We start from the raw sequence: 6951 nt of genomic DNA, 5'->3' as shown, positions 1-6951 counted from the left end.
TTGAGGGGCCTATGAACTCTAGTGGCCATTCTGTTTCATAAAGTTTAGAACAATTTTGGTAATGGCCATTATTTTGTCCTCCTCGGACACTGCACCACTGACCTCTGTCATAATATGCTGTACTACAGTCACTACTCTCAGCATATTGTCGAGAGACTGACCGTTTACATTAGTAGCCTGAACTGACTGACTGTTTCTGTCTGTAGTGCAGGGGCCGGTACAGTATGCTTCTTCGTTGTGGCTGGAGCCACCGGAACATGGCTTTCTTGAGGGCGCTGATTCTGCTCTGCCGCACTGCCTCGGAGTGCCGCCGCGAAGGAGACACCTGGAGTTACGGTGGCTGAAGAGAACACCCTCCCTGTAGTTTTGGACGTTCTCTGAGCCTTCCTTCTCTGTTGCACCTCTTTGGCATGTTTGCAGCCCCGATAATTGGCGGGATGGGGCTTTTCTCCCTCCGCCAACTGGCAGTTGCAGCATACTGGGGTGGAGGTAGAGTTCTCCTTCTCTGGGCATTCCTTGTGTAAGTGGCCACCTCCGCACCACAAACAACGTGGGGGCTGTTTGCAGTTAGCCCAAACGTGGCCGAACTGCTGGCAGTTGTAACATTGTGTGAGCCCGCTCTGTGCTCTGTACGCCTCTACCTTGATGGCAATTTGGCAGACGTTGGTCAGGCGGAAGACTTCTTGGGACTTCTCCGTCCTAGGAAGTGTGATAAGGAACAAGGGAAGGTAGTTGTTATCTGTTCCTTCTGGAGGAGTCCGACGACTGGTCATTTATTGACGCTAATGACGTCAAACCCCAGACTCACCAGTCCGTCAGAGATATCTTCCGCTGGAGTGTTGTGTGGAAGGTGACGGATAATTGGTTTGATAGGTTTCTCAGACTTGGGAAAGATTGTAAAGTACGATAGATTGGTACTTTCTAGGAAAGTTTTGATGGCTGTGAAGTCCGCCTTTTCCTTCGTGACAATTCTGGTCCCGCTCCTGGTGTTGCGGAACTCAAAATTGCCCGTGACCAGTTCTTTGACCTTCCTCTGCAACTGCATCAGGTTTGTCGTGGAGGTTAATACAATTGGAGGCGGCCTACCTGGCTTGTCCGACTGTTGCTGCTCTCCCGGCTTATTGGTCGACTCTTCCACGTCCATACCTGACGTCCTCAGGGGCGCAAAGAAGTTCTTTATTTCAACTTCATTCTTCGATTTTAATCTAGGATCCCGGGGGCTAGGTGATGGCTTCGGTTTCTTAGATTGTTCTACTGAGGAGTTTCGCTTTCGTCTCCTTTGTTCGCGGAAATCCTGGGCTGAATCTTCTTTTCCTTCCAGCAGGAGAGACTCTCGCATCTCCCTGTGGATGGCAGCATAGAGGCGCAGCATGGCTGTAAAGAGCGTCTTGCCCTCGAGGTGCTTACACAGCACTGTCCTCTCTGCCTCGGATTTTGATATGAGTTTGTTCCATATTACGCCGTTTCCGTTTATTGAGGGCGATGTATGGATAAGCTGCCCAATGGTTTGTAATCCTTTCCCCAGTAAGTCGGTGTCTTCCTGGCAGTCAGGATTACTGATTCTCAAGTTCACGTGGTTCCTGTCAAACGAAGCCACGATTGCATTCCACCGTGTTTCGCACGATGTCGGCTCCGCCATTTTGTCCATTGCAGACGGGACGGCCGCCACCACCGATGCACTAGCCACGCACTATGCACTGGTGGCAGAATAGTTACTAGGTGGCTGCAGACGAACACACTCAAGATTATGGTCACCTGGTACCGCTCAAACTCCTTCCGTAAACGTCTCCCGGACCAATCTCACTCCTACTCAAACAGACAATCTCTCACAAAGTATGTAGCAGTAAGAAAGTACACCACCAATCCACTCGATCCATCCGAATATCAAACAGACAATCTCGAATCAATTACTGACTGCTTCTTGTCCAAGGTGGGCTATTTATACCTCGGCGGATGCTGTGATTTCACTCGGAATCTCTTGTGATTCTTGTGACCTCGTGATACTCGAGACACTCGTGATACTGAACAGTCACCGGAGCTAAACTCTCTTATACATATAGCCAGCGCTCGGACGGGATAGGGAATACCTAATCGAAGAGTTAGTTTCATCCGTTGCTTAGGAAATGCTAGCAACGGCAAACTGTTATTGCGTTCCCATGGAAGTATACGCTAACTGTTCTAGCGTTACAATTGAAACGACTGCTGGATTCGGATCATGTGGCAGGTTTTTGCCTGTTTTTACCTGTCACGGGCGTGACATCTACATGATAGGCATACAGAAACACGCGCGTGTTCGAATGCAACGTTGTGTCAAAATTTCGAAGCGATCGGTGAAGAAGTTTCGGAGATCTTAGGTAAGACTCAAACGAACATTTACATTTTTATTTATATAAGAAAATGAGTAATATTAATTGGTTAACAGTGTAAGTTGATACGGTAGTGTTCTATAATCTGCGAATTAGTAGTAATGTAATTATTTTACTGCAGTGATAGAAACATACAAAACGTTCAATAACATGGCTGCTTTATATGAAATAGTATATGACATATCTAAATAGTAACCTGATATTATATTATTCTATGCACTATGTGTGTCGCACCCTGGAACACAGCAGCAGAATATTGAACTATTTAAATTTTGGTTACAACGTTACTTCGACACGTTTTTACGAATATCTGGCCAACTGTTTTCATTGTACTAGTAGAAAATGTAAGTAATTTATTGCACACAGAATATTTTTATTGTTAGGTATAATTTGCAACACGTGACCATCGCTTTGATATGAAAGCTATTTTCTGGGCACGCATATTTGTAGTTAATTTTAACTTCTTTACGTGTCGCCACAAAGTAGAGTATTTCAGGCAAGCATTTATTTCATCCGCTGGTGTCGATCAAGGAATTACAGGTAATGTTTGCCTGAAATCCCCTGCAAGCAATATTAATGCGTTCCCAAATGGTCTGATGTTTCCACGCAAATCTTGCAATGTATGATCAAGGGCCTCGAGCGATTTTTTGTGCGCCATTGTGCATTCATCCCAAACAATAAGTTTGCATTTCTGCAATACCTTGACGCTGATCATTCTGAGCCCTTATTTGTTTTGATGATTATAGATGACCATGAAATTTATTTCTAATTAATTCTCGGTAATTTAAATTTCAAAAGTCTTGTGTTTCGGTATTACTGGAAATGTATTGTGATCTACAATATCGTATTTCATCGTCTGGGACGTGCAATACGGTATTTAGGTTGAAAATTTCTAGATTCTGGCAGAAACAAGAAGTCCGGAGTCATGACATTTACGATCAGTCATAAATTTAGCTCGGGTACAGGGAACCGGACGCGCCTAAAAGGACCGGTCAGAGCTTGTTACAATTGCCTGTGAATGAAGGCCAGTATGATTGGGTTGCCTCGTTCAAGCTTCCTACGGAAGATGGGATGAAAATGTATATGTCAACACCATCTTTCGAATTCCCGGCGTGGGGGTGCAAGCCATTCCACAAAAGGGGAGACTTTCACAATATCCCGAACTGAACGGACGTGACCCTTGCACGCTCCGGGACATAGCTAGCCGATAGTGTAACGCTGTAACTTAAAGCTAAGACTACATTAATTTAACAGTGTGGTGAATTAGCAGGTGAATAAACGTCAATTGGCTCAACTCTCAGAAAAACGCTTTCTTCGGCATCGCTACCCTGAGACTCATGCGAACCGACCCAGCTAGTTTCCCGTACCTATACCGATCTTCCTTAGTTTGATCTGTGAGGACAACTTCCAGTAGCCATCATACACTGTCCTAAGGTAGAAACAGGTGTAGCAGGGATAGCACCATTTCGACTGTGCCGATACAAGTAAAGGCGGGTTGGTGTTAACCTTTCCCATGCCTGATCCTTTGGAAATGTTGCACGTGGGATTTTCAATTAATTGTATGTTCAATGGCAATGACCTGGTAGCAATGTCGCAGCTATTCCGGACGACGCAAGAGCTAAGGCTATGTCATTTTGGGATCGAATTGTTGCCAGCATCAATCTAATTAGGAACGTTTTACCAGTTCTTCCTGGTGCATCTAAGAAGAAGAATTCTGCAACCCCGTTATTGACAGTTTGCATTATTTGATCGTAAATGCCTTTTTGCTCAAGTGTTAGCTTAGGAATATTTGATTGCACATATGACAAAAGATAACCCGTGTTGTAATTTTGTTCACGACGCAATTCTACATTGAACGAAGCAGCAGCAGATCGATTCGGTGATGGCATTCCCAATTGATTGAGAACTTTGTTCGCGATTTCTAAGCACAAATCTTCAATCATTATCAACGCTTCGTTGCCGATTTCTGCTGTGAAATCCATGTTCATATTGGAATTTTCCTTGCGTATTCGACGGAAAATATCTTCAGGCATGTGCAATTTATATTTCTCCCATAACTCTGTTGTAGATGAAGGAGAGCAGGCGGTCAATATGATTGCAAACAATGCACGAATTTGATGTGGACGTGACGTGTTGCAAGCGTCAGTAATGCATGTAGCGTGTTTGGTTATGTCACGCTGCAAATAACTGTACGCCGTATTAATTATAGCGAATCTTTATTGTAATTCACTTGCACACTTTACAATTATCGCCACCTGCAGTATTAGAGTTACTGGTTACACAATCCTTCGGCCAATACTTCTGTATCTCTTGGCGTCTAGGTTCCAACCTTCTTCAGCGGCAGCTATTCCAAGACTGACTGGGCGAATGAATTCAACCCCCTTTTATACCCTCGGCCGCTGCTATGCAAATGAGCCTTTGTCATAACCGCGGAAACGCTGCTTTGTTGATTCCGCGATTCCTACGCAACGACCCATTGTTATTGCGTTGTCTCTGTGGGAACGCTCCGTGTATTCGTCGTAACCTTGGTGATTCGGTACAGTATCGCTACTGTTACTTCCTATGCAACGGTCTGTTCTAGCGTTTCCATAGGGGTGACTCTTCTGAATTCCGAATTCCAATTCTGTTTTACAAAAGAAGCATGTTTTTACCTGTCACAGGTGTGACATCTATATAATAGGTATATAAAACCACGCCCGTATTCGAATGCAACGTTGTGTCAAAATTTCAAAGCAATCGGTGAAGAACTTTCGGAGATTTAAGATCGGTAACAAACGAACAGTTACATTTTTATTTATATAGAAGATAGTGCAGCGACAAAGGATTGGATATTTCCTTTGCATCGAAGAACGCTTTGATTTGGATTGGCAGTGATACATACACCCATGACTCGTTCCCAGTAACAATCCTATTAAGCATATCTTCTCTTTCGTCTGCATAATGGAAGAAATGTTGCAAAGAGAAACCAATCCGGTTAATTTTTTCTCCATCCTTTAGTTCTCTGGGCACCCACCATGAGCACACTTTCTGAAACTTCAAATGACCACGCATTATGCTATAGGCTAAACCACGGGAACACCCTAGTAAAGTTACTACATTGTCTACCGTTATCCTCCTGTCACCTCGAATCAACTATTTCACCCGCTTCACATTTGCTTCTGCAGTCGTCTCAGCAGGGTGACCTGGTTGGGCATCATCTGCGACATTTAAAAAAACACTTCCACAGCAAATAGGAAACATGACTTTATGAATTCTTTGCATTAAGTCCTTTTTCCCGCAAAAGACCCACAATAGAATGCTGCTCTTCGGTAGCATAATCCTCAAGCAAGATCACCATTTTGATCATTGGCACCAGCCTCTGAACTTGCGCATGCACGTCTGTCAATCTGACTGTCATGAACGTCACGAAGCTGGGCTGTGCTGCTACCTAGAGATACACACAGAAACCCCATTGCCTCAATTACAGTTATTTTATTTCTCTTTGTGATGTATTTACTGACTCTCCATCGTACTGGTAGTTGCGATTTGTATAGCTCTAGTACTTAGAGGTGACAGTCCTCCTACGCGAGGTAGGAGAAGTATTGGTAGTGGCAGGGAGAGCTCCAGCATGCCGACAAGTGTGGCGGGGAATGCAGTACAGGCGTTCTCAAAAGGAAATATCTTCTTACCTCATTGTGTTGCATAGCGATGGTGGTTTATCCTCGTTGATGTTCACACATCCGATGTTAAGTTTTAAGTGCCGAATGGCAGACTGTCATGCACCATACACTATTAAAACTTTTCACTGTTATACGTATACATGAAGAGTTTATTTACATATTACACTGATCTATTCTAAAGGGGTAACACCGGCAATGTCCGATTATTTTTTGTTTTCTTCCAGCGTAACCCCAGTTTCAAAATAATTTTCTTTAATGTGGAGATTCATCCCTGAAAATCTAACGTTTTCTTCAACTTTTCTTCAGGGTAGGTCTCCGTTTTTCGACTATGTAGAAGTCAATAATTTTTCTTCGCAACACAGACTTGTTAAAGTCGTCCAAAGTGGCTAGTGGAGATTTCCTAGGTCTTTCTTCATGGGGTGTCGAAAAGGAAGTGGAAGCCCCAGATTCGATATTTTTTGTTTCTCTTATTATTCTTCTGACACTACATTTCGATACACCTGCTGACTTTGCTACTTCCACTCCTACGTTCTTCACTGTAACTGTTGGCCCAGCCTCTTTCGTATACTTATATACATTACTAACAATTTCTCTTGATTGTGAATGCAACACTTTTCCACTCAATTTACTTCGTGTAGGTGTCATTTTAAAGGAAGCAGAAAAAATGTACAAATATAAATAAACAAAAAAGAAAATCAACGAATAAAAATAAACAAAATAAAATACTGTCACCACTTGACTTCTGGCCCAATACTTCAATGTGACATCTCAACTGTCTTCGGCGACGGCTATCCCAATACTGACTTCTTGCTGTCTTCTGTCAAAAGTCAAAGTCAAAGTTACATTGCGACTGACTGTGGCTCATGACCAGATATTAATTATTACTGTTTGACAGTTACGGTCTTCTTTTTGTGGGGCGCCCTCTC

This window comes from Cryptotermes secundus, unplaced genomic scaffold (assembly GCF_002891405.2).
Source record: "Cryptotermes secundus unplaced genomic scaffold, Csec_1.0 scaffold192, whole genome shotgun sequence".
Lineage (NCBI taxonomy): Eukaryota > Metazoa > Arthropoda > Insecta > Blattodea > Kalotermitidae > Cryptotermes > Cryptotermes secundus.
This window is presented reverse-complemented; position numbering follows the sequence as displayed.